Here is a 19998-nt window from a genome sequence, read left to right on the forward strand (position 1 = left end):
AAAGAATTGTGTGCAGATTGATGACATGTAAATTAATTTAAGAAATATCAAAAATTTAAAAAGTTATTAAAGTTTTAGTGAACCTCACTATTTTACGTTTAGGTGACACTTTTGATTAATAAATAATATAAAAATAGAAAATAAAATTATAAGACTATAAAATTTACATTTATGAAATTGTGATAGTACTTGATTTGTAATAGGTTTTTATTTTGTCAAAAAATTTAATGAGGAAGACTCTAAAAATTCTAGCAATGTATGAAATTATTGAATAATTGCTTTAGTCAAATTTTGAGAGATCAAGCAAAAGGCTTGGTCCCACCAAGGCTATACCATGCCTTTCCCCAAGGTGAAACCCGAGGGCAATCTAAAATTCTTGCCGATGGCTTTAGAATTGGGGGCTCGGTTTTAATTTAGTCATTGCACAAATTGGGCGGTCGATTGTTTAAACAACTAGGTGCTCGATTTATAAATCATGCACCCAATTCTTAGATAATCATTGAGGCCCAAAAAAAAGGCTCGCATGAGCTAAAATTAATCATTACAATCATTTTTTGACAATCTTGAGATGCAACAACAATATTCTAGCATATTATTCTATTTTCTTGTCATCTTTTGCATTTTACATGCTCTAATTGATTTGAATTCAAAATTGGTGAAAACATGGGATCAAAAAAATGAAGAAAGAAGAAAATGAAAGTTCTGATAGATGAGGAGATTGCAACAAACAAAGAGAAGGAAGCACAATGTCAATGAGAGAGAAGACAAAGAATTAGAGAGTTGAGCAATGTTGAGGCTTCACTTTAAAATATTGTTTCAGAAGACAAGGACATTGAGGATACCGTGATGGATTAAGAGGTCAAAGAAGATAACCCAATACAAGGAGATTCAGGTGCACATTCTAATCAAACATTCAATATAAGTGTGTCCACAACCTTGAGTTTATTCTCATAATGAAATTGGTGATTTTTAAGTAGGTTACGATTTAAATAGCTTAGATTTTCTTTGTGAGACCAGATCAAAAAATGATCATGCGCAATTAACTCCAATCAAAATTAAAGCCATAAATGAAATACAAAGAAAAAATGAAAACGAGATTCAAATTCCAATTAACATTTAAAATCAAATGCCAATTGAAAAAAACAATATGAGTGTATACATGGAAACACCAAGTAGTGAAGAAACATTTTTGAATGATACTGAAGTACATGAATTTTTTTATTTTTCTAATGATGTGATAGATAATCTTCGTGGATTGGTTTCATGGAGATAAATTAGGATACATGCTAATATATTATATAGACAATTGTTTTATAACAATAAATTTGGGTTTCAATGTCAATTAATGTTGCAACTAATTAAAATGTCTAAAATAAAAAAGTGATGAAAAGGTCAGGAATGTACATGCAAAACTCAAGAACAAAAATGAGTCTTTAAAATAACTTGTATCCACTTTTGTTAGTTCCTTTAATGTTACCAAAAAGAGAAGTATCTCTAAAGATAAGAATGCAACATGACGAACAATAACTACAACTTTAGTTAACAAATCAAATTCTGACAAAAGATTGATTAATAACATAGGTTGATATCTTAATGTGAGTCATAAAACTTTAGAAAGAGTTGTAAAGAGAAGGGTTAACTTTGAATGTGATCCAACAAATAGTTTGTGGACTTCTAGTGGTAGACTCTGAAGATCTAATATTAAACTTACTAGTGAAGTCAAAAGTTTTGTTGAATTATTTTGGCATGATAATACAAGAGTATCACCTAATTTAAGAGATGTTATTAAATTGAGAGTTTGCTCAAAAATACATGATCCCCATCCTAAACACCCTTTGGACATGACTCAAATTGAATTATTCAAAAAATATTTAGATGATAAGGTGTTAACTATTAGCATTAGTCAAAGATCTTTTGAAAAGTGTAAACCATGGTATGTAAGGATTAACAAGGAATGAATCACATGTTGCTATAAAACTCATGTTCAATTTCGTTACCATTATGATGTATTTCAATCTATACATAGTACCATGCATAGCAATGAAATGTTGCAGGAAAGTGGTATAAAAATACCACCTCAAACTATAAAGGGTTTCATATCAGGTTTGTTTTGTAAGCCACTTAATGAGCAATATTTTATTTTTAATGCATGTCTTTATGGTACATGTGATATGTGTGGCAATCTTGATTTGTTAGATGAATGTTTGCATGAAATTTTTTTGACTAACTTTGGAAAACAATTAGTTGATTTAAAAAGATTCAAAACTATTGAATATCCATTGAAGGATGGGATGGTTGGAAGAATTTTGATCTAGTTACATAAAAAGTTAGTTGTAATGCATTTATGAATTATTTTAAGAGAATGATCATACCAAAATATGTTAAATACTCTCAATATTCTAGATGGATTGATGGGCAATTTTGCATATGTAAGAATAAGTTTACAATTGGTAGTATACTTTCAATCATTGAATTTCCATAGAACTACACACTAGCACCCCAAGATGAGGTACAATCACAATATAAAAATTTAATGCAAGTCACAGTTTTTGTTCATATATTTTATAGTCATGCACCTGATAGTATAGAAGAGGATAAAAAAATATGGAGAGAGTAACATTTCTATATGAGAGATAATAACCTACATTCATTTGAGTTTGTCTAGTATTGCTTCAAGGTATTTTATGATAATCTAAGAGAGAGACAAATTCAAATGATACAACATCTAATATGGTTAGATAATTGTACATGACAAATAAAGAATGCTAGAATGTTCTATTGGTTGAGTAGGATACATAGGCAAACTAATATCCACCATATGCAGAGTTTTTTTTAGCTTGGAAATGGTAAAGGAGAACATGATGGTGTTGGTGCATGCGTGAAGAGAGCCCTTCATAGAGAACAATTAAAATTTGAGGAAAAAGCTAAATTCAAAAATGCACATGACATTGTGGAATGATGTAATAAATATTTATACACAGGATCAAGTCAAAACTCTACAATTAGATGTTTCTTTTGGCTAGTTGAAGAGAAGAATCTCATTTCAAGATATGACTGTGATACAATTAGTGGGTCAGCTAAATGAAATTCATTTAGGAGTTCTGTGTCTAACACTTGGACTATATGGACTAGGGAGCTTGCATATTTTTTTTAGTTTTGTCTTGCAGGTGAATGGAAAGAATACGATAATATGGAATCGGTTGAAGAACAACAACAAAAATTATTAGCACCTACTGACACACACATTAAAGATGATATAATAAATGAAGGCCCAAATGTTACATTTGCATTAGAGGACTATGGTCATGTTTCAGACCTCATACAACCTGGTATATATAATTTAATTCAATTTTTAACGATTGTGCTTCAATTTATATTATTTATGTATGTATGTCATAAATATAATTCAAGTACATGTATGCACACTTTATCTTATCTAGTAGGACATGTTTATGTTGGTATTGCTTTTGATGATAATGATGAACGCACCGAGTACTAGCTAGCTAGATTTGTGAAACCTAAGAAAAAATTGATATGTCATCAAGTAGATGATGATGGTTTTGAGTATCCAATTGGGCCCATCATTGTAGCTGGCACCTAGCTATGTAGACTCCAAAGAAGAAGAAATGGTTTACCAACATTTGAAGACTACTAATCAGAAAAGAAAATTTTACACTATTCTCATTTGGTGGTGGCAACGAATATAAAATTAGAAAAATACAATGGGAGGCCTACCAATAAGGTACTATGGACAATTTTAATGGAAGAGCATGAGGAAATCATAGATGCATTTCAAAAGAGAGAGGATGAAAATGGTACAATAGGTTGACCACAAAATACAACTGGTAAAGTAAGTTTTATTTTTTTATTGTGCTTTATTTATATGTACTTGTATAATAAATGTATGTACACATTGTCAATAGTGTAAATTTATATACTTCTTATTTAGGTCTCAAGCACAACTTATGGAAATTTTGATGATGTCATTGATCTAACATCAACATCTTGTGCAATTACACATGGTGAGTGTAACATCATTTGTGCCATCATGTGGGGCATCCAGGATGACAACGTTTATTGCATCCTGTGGAGCATCATGCATGACATCTTGTGTGGTATCTTGAAAAGACAACATGTACGTGCTTAATTGAAATGGTTTCCATAATCTAGTTCTCAAATAAAACTCAATAATAAACTTATTTAAATTTTACCATGTGATGATGACGTCCCTCTATGATAGGAGGAGGTATATTCTCATAGCCACTAAATGTAGCGGTGGTCAAGTTTAGCAAGAGAATGTGTAAATTTTAAAAATTTGATAAAGATCATATTGACTTATATAAATAACAATACTAACCTCAAAGGACGATGTGTGTACCTCATCTACATCAATCCTATACTCCCACCAACGCTCATGGCGACATAATCCTAAAATCATGAATACATGAACCTTGAGTCAGAGGTCTATGTACATGAATTATAAATTACATAAATTTAAAAAGCACATAATTTACACTAAAAATTATGAAATAAAATCATATATATCATACCTAAGTACATGCCAATGTGACTGATGGGTCTAGAGATATGCTTGTAGTGTGATGATTACGTAATCCATGGCCTACAATTGAAATACATAGAGATAAATTAGAGTTGTAGATATGAGTTGGTAAATATGTATGTACATGTATAAAAAATAACAAAATAATTTTGAAAAAGTACATACAATAGGTATTTGAGGCTCAGCCTCACTAGTGGATGCACCAACACGTGCAAAACTACTAAAAGGTGAAGGTCTCGAAAAGAGACTATACTTAGGCCTAGATGGAATAGTAGCATCCATCCCCTATTCATAAAATCAACATGTTATTATCCATGAATCATAATTGAAGACAAGTTAATAAGGATGTAAATAAACATAGAAAAAAGTGATTTTCTTGAAAAGTTCATACTGTAGCTATTTGAGGCCTCACCTCACTAATGGATGGATCGAAACCTATACGAGTACTTGACTATGTAAGAGATGAAAATCCCTACAAAATAAAACAAAAATAATGCATTAGCACATGTTATTAAATTCAAGTTCCAATGTACATTATTTAAAATTTAATTCAAAGTGCATACCATATGAGTGATACCAATGGCTGAAGCTCTTGAAAAAAGGCTATATTGTCTCCTAGGAGGAACAATATCATTCATCCTCTATTCATTCAAAATAAATGTATATTATGATTCATGAAATTGTAAATATGTAGAATGTAAATAATTATGTACTTTAGCAATTATAATTAAATGCGTACATGCTTCTCCTAATTGTCTTACTCCACACAAAGAAGGTCAACATATGATGACACATCAAAATCATCACCACCACCACCATGAGCACCATATGCCTCCTCACCAAAATTACCACCCTGGGCATCTTGTACTATATCTAGATCGCTCTAGGGGCCTTTGCATATATCCCCACAATTGTTACAAATGCGTCCAATGCTAGGAACAACTCTCCCCTAAATCCACTATTGTACTAAATTTCCTAAAAGGGAACTCAATGAACTAAGAGAAGATGGCATTACTTGATGATGGATAGGCACTGGAACAACTAGTGCAGGAAGAGGAACAAGAGGCTGAGGGCATCGATGATTCTTGGTATTATCACTAAGCTTTGCTGTAGGCCTATCCTGAGGCATCCCTCCATCGACCCCCTGAAATGATTTTATATCAAAATAATTGGGTTTTAAACCCAATTCAAAATCTTCCCATAATATCCTAAGAAATTAAATGGGCACCTCATGATTGGCATGTGGTGGATGTCAATACCATCCATCACCACTCCCAAAAATGCTTTGATATTTAGGGGTGTGTACACCATCTAATAGAAATACGAGGCTTCTTGTCACTCATCTCTTCACCCATCTTCGGGTTCTTAAAATATCTTTTTAAATTACCTTTTAATATTTTAAAGTCATGTACATGTTGATAAGACAAGCCATCATAATAAAAACACACATTAATTCCCTCCATGATAGAAATATATTTATCTCAACATCTAAGGTCTGAATAGAGTCTACAATGCCTTGCATGCTATCTGCAAGGAAAACTAATTAGGGTGGGGTGCGGGGGGATGCCTCATGCCTAATAACATCAATATCTCACATGAGGTTGCATATGTTGCATCTCATGGTCTCTCTTAACTCCTCGGAGCTAGGTGGTGGAGGAGCACTAGGTGGTCATGGAGGTGGGGATGAGGTGGGAGGCTATGGAGGTGGAGGTATGGGTGGAGATGGAGGGGACAAGGGTAGGGGTAGGTCCTCACCAAATATGTCATTCATGATATCTAATTTGCAAATATATAGACACACACACACACACACACACACACACACACACACACACACACACACACACACACACACACACACACACACACACACACACACACACACACACACACACACACACACACAGACACACATAGACACACACACACACACACACACACACACACACACACACACACACACACACACACACACACACACACACACACACACATACAATAGAAAAATTCACAAAATTACCACTTAATTAAAAAAATCTAAACCATAAATCTAATTACATGTCTTTAAAACTATTTAAACATCTTAATACATGTCTTTAACTACGAATACAACTTTAATGTAGGATATTGATATGGGTTCAAATAGTTCATGATTTTCATTTACATTTAGAATTCAACATCTATGATGGGGTTAAGAATATAAGGTTTGAAATTTAAGTTATTATCTAATTAGGCAATTGAGGTTTAGGGTTAGTTGTAGAATTAGGGTAAGGGTTTGGGATTATATAATAGTTAGGGTTCAAGCTAGTAATGTTACTATAGTTAGGATTAGATTATGGTTAGGGTTCCAACCAGGATAAAGTTATATTTAATTCATCTTTAAATCTAAAACATAAATACAATTAAATATTTAAAACCATCTAATATGACTTTAACTACAAATATATTAAAAAGGGAGGAGAGAGATAAAACTATAATTAAGTATAATTAAATGAACGTTTAAAACATAAATTTAAATGAACATCTACAAAATAACTTACTCTAAATATGCATGACTAAATATCATAAAAGGGAGGAGAAAGAGAAAAGAGAGAGAAAGAGGGAGGGGAGAGAAAGATGATGATAAGAGAGAGAAATAGAGGAGATACAAAGAGGAAGGGAGGAGAGAGAAAGATGGTAGTAGGAGAGAGAAAGAGGAAGGAATATAAAGTTCATTTTTCATTTAGGTTGGTACTAATTTAAAAAATGGAAACCTATTTTATATTCAAAACAAAGAGATTAGGTACTTGTTATGAGTTACATAGACCGAGGTTTTTTTGTGAAAAATATAAAAATGAATAACTTGAAGTCATATTCATTACATAGGTCACTTTGTATGGATATACAGAATGTTATCTCTTAACACCTATGGTCACTAATAAAAGTTCATCTTAAGAATTTTAGGCATGCTTAAATTTATCTTCATATAAGACATATATGTATATATGAAATCATGTGAACTTATCCACCAACACAAACTAATCCTTATTGAGTTTTAGTGAATGCTAATATGAACCATCTTGAGAATTTTACGCATCATCACCAAACTCAAGAACCATATCATATTGTTCTATACTCCATAGTCTATGTAATTTTACAACTTTTACTTATTTGACTTACAACTATAAGTCAATCTTATATGAGCTTATTGATATTGTTTAAAAAGAAACATTAATATATTATTTAATTTAAAAGCTAAGAGATTGTAAGATAAATTTATCTTAATGAATGGTTATGACAAGTGAATTTATTCATTTCTATATCCTTATATGAGAAGTTCATTGCTAATATAGGTCCTAGGGATGGGAGCGAAAGAGATAGGGAGGAGAGAGAAAAGAGAGGGAGGATATAGAAAAAAGAGGTGGAGGAGAGGAACTAAGAGAGGGAGGAGAGAGAAAAAGAGAGGGATGGATACAAAAAGGGAGGAGAGAGAGAAAAGAGAGGGAGGAGAGAGAGAGGAAGGAGAGAGAGAAAAGAGAGGGAGGAGAGAGAAAAAAGAGAGGGAGGGAGGAGAGAGAAAGAGAGGATGCCCTTTCTCTCTCCTCCCTCTCTTTTTTCTCTCTCCTTGCTCCATTTTTCCCTCTCCTCCCTCTCTTTTCTCCTCTCCTCCCTCTCTTTTTCCCTCTCCTCCCTCTCTTTTCTCCTCTCCTCCCTCTCTTTTTCTCTCTCCTCCATCACCTTTTCAAAAATGATGAGTGTGGATGAAAAGAGAGAGAAGGGGAGGAGCTCAATGCCAACATGATATGAACCCAATTTTTTACGTTTTTTAGTTTTATATGTTTAGAATTTTCAAAATTTAGATTTTTTTCCACAATGAAGTTTTTTATTTATTGTTTTACCTAATGTTATTGTGTTTTTTAAATTGTTTTACCTAGCACTAATGTTTATGTTTTATACTTAGATTTTATGTTTTTGAATTGAAATTGAATCTATAGTTTATATTTTGAGTATCAATTGAATCTATGATTTATGTTTTTGTACATAGTTTACCTATTCTATGTTTTATACATTAACTTGTTCAAAAAATAATTTTTAAAACTTAAATATAATGAAAATATAAAGATTGATATAAAAGAAACAATAATGAACAAAAATAATAAAATAGACTTAATTTTAAAGAAAAAATCATAAAATAATGAAATAAAATAATAGAAAACAAATATACATACCTGGAATAGTGATAAAAATCAGTCGGGGGGTTGGTAGTGTTGATCTCAAATTGGTTTTGACTAATGGTGTCTACACACTTAAGCCATTTACTTAGTTCATGTCGAACAAGTAATACATGTTGAGCGCAACATGTATATAATAGAGCATGCCGATTCCACAATGAGTGCCGAACCAATCATGTGCCAAGCAACTCATGTGCCAAGTCACTCAAGTGCCGAGTAGACAGTGAATGCCGAGAGATTCAGGAGCCAAGTAAGTAGTACATTCTGAGTGATATAGATGCCGAGTCATAGAACAAAAATCGGTATATGCTGAGCATCAAAGACTTCAGATGCCGAGTAAGACAATTTTGTCATAGTTGTTTGTAATGACACAAATAACTATGTAAACCATTTTTGAGCCGACTTAGAGATTGATTTACAATATTTTGGAGATAAGGAAAATTTTTAAGTTGGATTCCCAATGCATGACATACAACCAATTAGAAAAAGGGAAGGATTAAGCAGAAAAATGGATGAATCACATCCGTTGATTCATACCTAACCCTAAGTCACCTAAGTTTTCTTAAGGAGGACAAACCCTAAATTTTTCAAGGTGTATGAAGGAGCTAAGAGAGAAGTCTGCATGTGCAAACAAAGCATTCATGGTGGCTAAGGGGTTATCAACTAAGATTGTATTGCAAAACCAGTTAAAGGAGAATAGAGAAGAGAAGAGCATACAACAAAGAGACATCTGATCAAGAAGGATTGAGAATAAATTAGTTTAGAGGTGATCTATTATCAAGCAATCAAGTGCTAACTACAGGATCATTGCTGAGTCATTCTAGCAGGTGAATCAGTTAAATCTCTTAACATAATAGTCCTAATAGGTTTTATTGAAATCCTCTAACAAGGTGCTTACTTAATTGTGAGTTAAAGTCCTTTAGCAAGGCACACTTCTAACAAGGTGTTGAAATCCTTTAACAGGGTGAGACCTAACAATCTTTGTAAGCCTTTAACATGACAAACCTTTCATAGGGTAGATCATGTCTCATGATCAAAACATTGTAACCTTCATTAGATACACTTTATTATTTTAGTAGTGAAGATTTGTGGGTGTCATCCCCACCCCAATTTTACATTATTATTGGAGGGTTTCTAGGTAATCATATCTGGTGTCATATGTGTGTGAATGTTTATATGTTTGCATGATTTAGATGCACATGCTTTACAAGATATTTTAGTTTACTTATTGAATGTATGAAATGGATGTATGGTAAAAACATTTTATGGGTCAAAGTTTAAACTACTGATTCACCCCCCCTCCAAGAAGTTTACCTTTCCTATTGTAATTCCAATAGGTAGGGCTCACAAACTGGGCTCTCATCTCTTAGATATTGCTATTCTAAAATTGAAATAGTGAAAATGATAAAAAAATGCTCAAAATTCAGTTTATAAGATTTTAGAAATTGGGTGCTCAATTTTGAACAAATAGGGTGCTCAATTTGTTTAAAATTGGGTGCCCGATCAGGTTCAATTGCTCAATCTGTACACTAAAATTGGGTGCCCCATTTTTGAAAAGGGATTAGCCTATCAAACCCAATTAGGTGCCTAGTTCTTAAAAACCATGTGCCTGATTATGAAGATGTCTCATACCACAAAACAAACTTTCACAGAATTGAGACTCATCTTCTTGCTCTTACCCATGGTTAATGTACAAACCTTCAAAATGACTTTTTAAATTTATATATGTAACTAGGTTAATGTGAGATTATTTAATTCTATATTTATAAATAATTTATATAAATATTATTTCAATAATAAAGGTTACGCTCAACGGAGTTGATTAAAGTAACACCATCACAATGCATCATGTGAGTCTTGTTTACCCACGAGAACTTTATTGTTCATCATGCTAATTTCTTGACATTGACATTTTTTATGAAAATGAAGATGCATATCTAGAGTTAGAAATTTATTTGATACATAATTAAGCTAATTCATTTTCAGCCTTATTTTGAAAATAAATTAATTTAAAAAATATGTACATAATGATTGGCATTGCAAAGCTTATCATAAAGATATCAAATTAAATGAATCAAGACATTGATTCTAACATCAGTCATGTGTTGGAATTGTAGATGGAGTAACTGAGAGGAGGGGGGGAATCAGTTACCACAAAAACAAATCCACAAATCCCCTAGATGTCTTTAATAGTTATTTATTGCTAATACTCGGTAAACATTGTAAGAATGCTGTAACTTGGTAGATTAACTAGTTACTGATCATCTAGCATTCATAATTATTAATATGCATGAAAAAATAAAATAAAATGAACATTAGAGACACCAGATTTAACGTGGAAACCCAATATGGGAAAAACCACCAAGTAACTAGCTACCAATTTTTCACTCTTCTAAAGTGAGCCCTGTTAGTAGCCAACCCTGTTAAAGGGTACAATACACACTGTTAGGTGTGACCCTATTAGAGGATTTAATCACCCTATTAGGAGTAGCCTTGCTAGAGGTCTTTAGAACAATTCATCTGAACTATCACCTTTTTAGAGGATTTACAAAATGGCTATTAAACCAACTCTATTAAGAGATTTGAAATCACTGCTACAATTGTTAGAAAGTAACAATGAATTGACCTGAATTAAGATGCAACTGGTTTTGCTGATTACAGGTCTCTGTTCATCATCATTAGATCCTCCTTGATCAAATATAGCTTTGCTGTTCCTCAATGATCTCTGATCATTCTTCAAAATTTGCTTCCACAATAATCAGTCTTCATATCACATCAAATCCATCTCTCACACTTAGAATTTGCAACTTGACTTCTTATTTATACCATTCAGATTATCAAGTCAGCCTATTCACATGTTACATTTACCAATAAACCATACATCAGTCAGCTACAAATATTACTTTAAACAAATAGATGCTATTTTAAAAATCAATGAAATCCTTCACTAGCTGACCCTGCTCGATAAATACTGCTTGGAGAAATTTCCTGAGTTAACCATCCTAACTCAATTAACATTACAAATTTTGCAAAATCCTTTGGCTACTAAGTTTACTCGGTAAGAACTGAATTCCTTTTCTGTCCATGAGAGCTCGGTAAGAACCGCTTCTACTATAATTCCCTTTGATGACCGAGTGAGCTTGGTAACAACTAAATTTCCTTGATTAACCTTGAAAGCTCGGTAACAACTATCTACTTGGTAGACACTGCAAATTTTCTTTACTAACCTTCTAAGCTCGGTAGACTCTGTCCTTTTCCATGCTGACCAATTGAGCTCGGTAGACTCTGTTCTTTACCTTGCTAACCATTTGAGCTCAGTAGACTTTGTCTTTTGCCTTGCTGATCATCTGAGCTCGGTAGACTCTGTCTGATGACTGATATGACATTTGTGTGACATCAAAGCCAATACACAATTGAACAATTGTATCCAACATCATGTTCATTTATAATGTTTTGGATTTGATTTCTTTCATGTTGAATATATCTTTTAACATACAAAGGATTTTTTTAGTATTAGTTTTATACTAATACATTCATCTTTTCACTTTTTAGTCAATAATAACAAAGACTTATCTTTTTAACAAAAAATCTTATAGTTTAGTCTTGATTTTTATTTTAAATAATTTAAAAATATTATTTATCTTATTTTCTATTAGTTATAGTAGAAAAAATAGAATTTTACCATTTTGTATATGGCCAGAAGTGGTGTTGATGTTGAGGAAAGCTCAATCTACAACTCCCAATAATCACTTGCATGCAAACACCTACCATAGAAAGGGAGAAGCAAAGCCATGAAGGCTCAAATTCACAGATCCACATAAGAGGAGACATTATTCATGTGCTAAAGAGAGATTACTATTCAATCAAAAAGTGTAAATTACAAAGAGAGATCAATCCTTATAAAAGGAGATTAAAACCCTAAAAGGTAACTAACCAAGGTTGCATGATAACAATTAATATAAGAATTAATTATTATATTTTTAAATTTTAGTTTAAGAAAACTAGAGATAATAAGAAAATATATTATCACTCTAACACCCACTTTAAGATAAACTTGGGGAGTAGCTAAAAGCCTAGAAACTACTATTAGAGTTTTTACAAAATAGATAAGATTAGGTGGATCAAAGCCTGTGCACATGAAAAAATATTTCCTAAATTTTCTAAAAAACTTAACATAATTATTTTCGTGTCCAGGACAAAGGACTTAGTTATATTCAGTATTTTGCAAATCCCTTTGGTGGGATGATAGTTAAGAGTCATATCTAGAAGTTGTGATTTTTTAAATAATTTTTTGATGAGTTTTTTTTTAATGAATTATTGAAGTGACTACATTCTGAAATTTCGGCGATTGTTCATGTCTAGGACAAAAATTGCATCAAAATAATAAAAAATGATTTAAAAATAATAATTATAGAATGAAGTGCAGAAAAATAATATGTAATTTATTGTGCATTTGGTTAAGTATATTAAAATTTATTAAAATCAAGTTAGACATATGTTTGTGAGGACTGTGAAGATAGTGGAAAAACTAATTAAAGTTTATGATGTTAATATTGTCCAAAAAAGGAAAAAAATATATATTTAGAAAGCTAAGAAGACATGTGAGATTATAGTGGTGACTTAAGAGATACTCACTTTATCATTTCAAAACTTGATGAAAACAAAGATGAGAGTTTGTCTTAGAAGATGAAAAAACATCTAAAGGATTGAAATTGGAGTGAAAATGAACTCCCAAGCCTTTGGGTCAACTTCCAAGGCCAATACCAAGCAATAACCTGACCGGGTTCTAGATTTTCAAATAACCTGATTGGATTATTAAATTAAAAGTTGTGTTTCCACGTCAAAATAAGCAGATCGAGTTATGAATGAGTGAATACAAAATATTGCATTCACATAACCCGATTAGGTTACTATAAAAGCCATATCCTAATTGAGTTATATATATCATAAATTAGCTAAATATTTATAATTCAATATTTATAAGTGTTGAAAAGAAGATTGTTGAAGTATAGAAATGAGGGAGATTTTAGCAACCTATCATTGGAACAATCATTATTTTGTTTCTAATGTCAAACCCACTACTTGCTAGTAAGATAATTGCTTATTTTGGTTAGAATGCTATCATTTGATTGATTGATGAAGAGGATTCAAAAGAAAGGATAACAAGAGTACCTAGAGAAAGGTTGAGTTATATGGTGTATAAAAAGGACAACTAAGACCAGATAAGACTTTGATGATATTGTGTATTGTTTATCTACATAAGGCTATAATGAAAGGATACTTAAGCTAAGAGAAGAAGAAGACTAAGAAAAAAGATGTCTGCCAAACATGACCAAGAAAATAGTGTAAGCTGAGCATTTTGTTCAGGTCGAGCATAAAGTTGGCTATGACCGAGCAAAGAAGAATATTAGTTGCGATTGAGAAAAATACATTATGTGTTGAGTGTCAAAGAATGGCAGCAGTGATTGAGTGAAGACTTAGTTCATGCCGAGCAACCTAGTGTTGATCAAGCATTAGAAGATTGTTATTGTTGAGTAAACAAAATGTAATTTTTGAGTGATAGTAAAATGAGTTTGATCAAAGATTTGACAAATCCAAGTTGATATAGTTGATTTCTTGAATTCTGTGAAGTGTGTTAAAGATAAGTATGATGAGTTGGTGGCGGATAGTTCAAGATAAACCATTTTGAGAAAATTTAACGAGGATTGTAAGAGAAGTTTTTAGAGCTGACAAAATGGAAAAGAGGGTTGATTCGATGAATTTGACCTAACCCTAAGATGGAAAATTGAGATTAAGTGGAAAAAGATGAAAATTCTCTATTTAAAGAGATAACAGGCCATCAAAAAATTGTCAAGAGTGTGAACTAGAGATAGACAAGGGAGTCTGGAGGTGTTGCTTCATATGGTGGCCAAAGGAATTAGTTTTTAGTTGGCATACTAAGTAAGGAGGCTTAAGATGGTGAAGAATTGAAGGGTGAACAAGCAATTAGAGATGAAGGATAATGAATGCCAAGTAGACTGATGAGATGAATGTGAGATTTGAAATTTGCAAGTGAGTTGTTTTATTTATCATATCAAGTCCCATTGTTACTTTCTAACAACTGTATCAGTCTAGATGAATCCTTTGGATTAAGGTTGAACCAATAGTCATAAGTAAATCCTTTAACTAGGTGACATTCTAATGGGATGTTTTAAAGTCCTCTAACAAGGCTCATTCCTAATAGAGTGAGTGAAATCCTTTAATCAAGGTTACATTTAACAGTGTGTATTGTAACCTTTAATAGGGTTGTCTCCTCATAGGGCTCACTTCAAAAGAGTGAAAATTGGTAGCATGTTGTTGGTGATTTTTCTCAAATTAGGTTTCCACGTTAAATCCTTGTGTCAAATTGTGTGAATGATTTTTTGATGTTTCATGTTTACATTTCTACAAAGTTATTTTGACCTAGGACAACAATATGCATAAGTTTGAGACAATGGATGATCTAATCAATGCATGCATATGTATTTGTTGAAGTACTAAAAAGTTTTATTTGTACATTAGGAGCTTGGATAATTGATTCAACCCCCCTCTATTATTCTAAATATTCCAAAAATTGGTATCAGAGCTCTTGGTGCTTGTGAGGAAACTATTTGAAGGTACTTGAAGCTAAAGATCAAGATGTACAGAAAAGAGGTGCCCAAGCTAAATAAGGAGATTTTTCCTACATGACAAAGTTTGATGAAGCTACATCTAGGAGGATTTAGAGATTTTGTAAAATCAACCATAACCCCTAAATATTTTGAAGTAGTTGGAGCCCCAACTGCTGAAAATTGATATAGAAGAAAGAACACAATCAAACAATGTTGGAGATTACATTCTCCCTAAGCTATTCAGAGTTTGATGACATCAAAGAATTTAATTTTGCTAAAAAATGTGGGATGCTCTATACAAGATCTATGGTGGAGACATGAATGTGTTGAGACCCAAAGCAAAAAGTCTAAGAGGAAAGTTTGATGCTATGAAAATGTAAGAAGGTGAAACTATAGTCCAGTATTGTGGAAGAATCAAAGATGTTGTAAATGGCATTAGAGGATCAAATGAAATTATTGAAGATGAGACTGTGATATAAAAGTATTGAGAAAACTACTTTCTATATATGCTATTAGAGTCTCTACTATAAAAGAGCTAAGGTATACTCATGGTAGCGATTTGACCCTTATAGGACTAGTTGGTAGACTTACAACTTTTGAACTTTCAAATTTTGATAATTTCAAATTTGAAAATGTTGAATCAGATTTGAAAGCTAAACTAAACTCAAAGGAATTAAAGATAAGAGAAATAAAAAGGTCAAACATGCTTCTAGTGATAGTGAGATAGATGATGAAGATTTTGAAGATTTTGAAGCACCATTGGCTGGGAAATTCCATAGAGGCAAAGGAAAATACAAAGGTAAGTTACCTATCATATGTTTCACTTGTAATGAAGTTTGTCATATTGTAGAAAGATGTCATTAGAAGACAAATAACATAAATCGAGACAAATACATAAGTATAAGAGATGAGAGCAACAAAGATTATAAAGACAAGGGAAAGAAAGCTTGCTACATTGCTGAAAAGGAATCTAACACTGAATCGAATGATCATGATGATGAAGTTGTCTATGTTGCTATGAAGGATGATTCTAATGAAGATGAAGCAACAAAATTAGTATCTAATGTAACCAAAAGTGACAGATGGATCATTAATAGTGGATGTTCTCATCACATGACTGGAGATAAAAGTAAGTTCATTACCCTTGAGCATTACAATGGAAATTATGTTAGATTTGGTAATGATGCACCCTGTCTGATAAAAGGAAAAGGATCAATAAGACTAACATAAAAAATCATGTGCGACAATGCTTACTATGTGGAAGGACTTAACTATATTTTTTTGAGTGTATCACAATTGAATAGTTCAGGATGCAAAGTTGAATTTGGAAATAGGAAGGCCAAGATCTATGACCCTGATGGAAAACTCATTGGAAGTGGTGATCAAACTAGAGGTAATATGTTTTATCTTAACATGAATGAAGTTACTTGTCTTGTTGTATAATTTGATGATGTGTGTCTATGGCACAAAAGGTTATATCATGTAAATTTTTAAAATCTGATTAGTATCAATTAGATGAAAAGAGTCAGAGGTTTGCTAAAACTGAAGAAATTTGATAATGTAATTTGGAAGAAATGTCAATTAAGCAAGATAAGAAAATCCTACTTTTAAGAGTAAGACTCATGTTGCAAAAGAAATTTTGAAATTAGTTCATACTGATCTATGTGGACCAATTAATGTGTAGAACTACAAAGAAGACAAGTATTTTATTCTATTTGTTGATGCTTACTTTAGAATAATGACAATAATGTTTTTGAGAGAAAAATTTGATGCTTTTCAAATGTTTAAGAGACATTTGCCAAGAGTTGAAAAGGAAACTTGTAAAAGCTTGAAATGTTTGAGATTTGACAGAGGTGTAGAGTTTACATGAAATGAGTTCAACAATTTTTGCAATGACAGAGGAATGAAAAGACAAACATCTGCACCTAGGACCCCTCCACAAAATGGGATAGCTGAAAGAAGAAATAGATATGTGATGGATTGTGCAAGAAAACTAATGATTGAGAAGAATGTTTTTTTGAAATAATGGAGAGAAGCTGTTAGTACAACTCTCTATACCTTGAACATAGTACAAGTCAAGAAAGGTACAAACTTCACACCTTTTGAATTATGGTATGGATACTCACCCAATGTAAAATATTTTTAGGTATATGGAAGCAAGTGTTACATTCTAAAAGAAAACAAAGATGGAAAATTTGATGCAAAAAGTGATGAAGGTATGTTCCTAGGATATTCCACAAGAAGTAAAGCTTATAAGTGTTCAAATACTAACACTAACAAAGTTGTGGAAAGTGAAAATTTAAAAGTTGTTGGAAATATAGCTAGTTATATATATTGATGGTTTCCATTTATGGCAACATATACTCAACATTTCATTTATGCATTCACAGACAAAATATTTTCTAAGTATTAGACATTTTGTAGGAGTACAGTGTACAAATCTTAACAGTACGAACGATGCACAAAGAGTTAAGCTTATGCGCAAGTGAGGAAGGTTTTTCATGATGATGTGTACCAATGCTCATGTGTATATAGTTAGTATGACGCAAGTTACAATAAGTTTAACTATGATGGTAGTTAACAGTGCAAAACAAAGCATAACAGTAAACAGAGTTGTACGAATTTGGGAATTATTTTGATTACAAAATAATTACTAAGTCATGTTAATCTGAATATGTGGATATTATTTTATATTATATCAAGCTTGTGAAGACATGGAAGTTGATTGAGCAACAATTTGTGAATGTGCAAGGTATAGGTACAGATCTTATGTTGCACAAATAGTGTGTAAGTGTGTTACATGATTATATGTGACATGCGAACTATTGTGAGAACCATTTTCAAGGCTCATGTGATGCAAAATCTGATGTAAAGGTCAAAACAAGTGCAAATTACAACAACAAGCAAGTATTGTATGTATATCTATTTTGTGAAGGAACTGAATTGTATAATTGCATGTTAGGGCAATGAGCTCTTCTTGCATACATTGTAATTGATCTACCAACTCCTAATAGGGTTGAGGCTTCTAAAAAGGCCTAGTCCTCTAACAAGGACTTGAGAGACTATATGTACTTCATAGACTCCTAACAGGGTCAATATCCTTAATTGGACTATTGTTTAGTGAATCATCTAGTGGGTATCATCCCCACCTAGGTTTTCCCTTGGTCAGGGTTTCCTAGGTAAAAAATAATGGTGTTACAAGTTCTCCATGTGTATGATTATATTTAATATTCAACATTATTGATTTAATTTCATATGCAAGTTATACAGTGATTAATAATAATCAGTTGTGGGCAAAAGTTTGTAGAATACTAATTGACCCCCCCCTCTCAGTATTATCTATTTCTAACAATTGATATCAGAGCATAGTTACTTTGAAAAGGCTTAACAACTTAAGTAAGATCCCAGTGAATATGGAACAATTGAAGAAGAATCTTGAAGAATCTCTTGAACAAATTGATCTTCTTATCAGAGAGAGACAACATGAAAGATAGATACAAATATGCAAAAGTTTACATTGGCAAACTGAAAGATGATATTGATGATTAGAAATCTGGCAAGGAATCATTTGCCCATACTAATGTTAATGATGATACAAAAAATCTCAAGAAAGAGAATGAGATCTTGAAACACGAGTTGAAAATTGTTGAACTTAAGTTGAGTCTTAAGACTAGTGGCAATAAAAGTGAACCTGATCTAAAATCTGAGAATGTAGACATTAGATCCTAGTTAAGTCAAGTGACATCTGAATTAGATTCTATTAAGATATAGCATGCAAAGTTGGAAAAATACAACATCATTGTGAAAGGAGAGTTGACACAAACTAAACAACAGTTAGAGAAACTTTACACAAGCTTTGAGAAAATTTATGAACAAATATTTCATCAAAGGACCTTCTTATGAAAAGATAGGCCTTGGATATCTTCTTGGTGATAAGTTAGCAAAGAAAGATGAGATATAACTAGATTCTATAGCAAAAATCTCTAAAGAGAATTTCAAGTGGTTTGATGACATTGAGAAAATTGAATTGATAAAGAAATTTGATGAACTTAGAACAATAGAGCAAGTTGAGGAACCTAAGCAAGATGATTCATCCAAAGAGGTAAGACATGAATTCAAAGGTAAATGTTTCACATGCAATGAAATTGGAGATATGAAGAGAGATTATGCTGGTAAGTCTTTTAAACCCATTACTAATTTCTATTATTATAATTGTCATGGTTAGGGACATAAGGTAGTAGAATGTAAGAAACCTAAGTTTTTTGATGATAATAAGAATAGTAAAATCTTCAAGAATACTAGAAGAAGTGGATCAGAAAGTAGATCTAATGATGGACAGAAACCTAATGGTGAGAGGAAGTAGTTTGTTTGTTAAAAATGTAAGAATCTTGGACATATTGCAAGAAATTGCAGAGTACCTGAGAATCAAAAAGGAAACAATTAGAGGAGGAATGCACCTGTATGTCAGTTATGCAATATCTTTGGACACACAACAAGATTCTATAGACTGGACAGAGGGAACTTTAAGAGGAACCTTAATCATAGAAGGAACAACAAGAATGATAAGAGGAATGAAAATGGAGGAAACAACAATTAG

This window comes from Cupressus sempervirens, chromosome 1, assembly GCF_028749045.1.
Source record: "Cupressus sempervirens isolate cs-2001-9-10 chromosome 1, ASM2874904v1, whole genome shotgun sequence".
NCBI classification, from domain to species: Eukaryota; Viridiplantae; Streptophyta; class Pinopsida; order Cupressales; family Cupressaceae; genus Cupressus; species Cupressus sempervirens.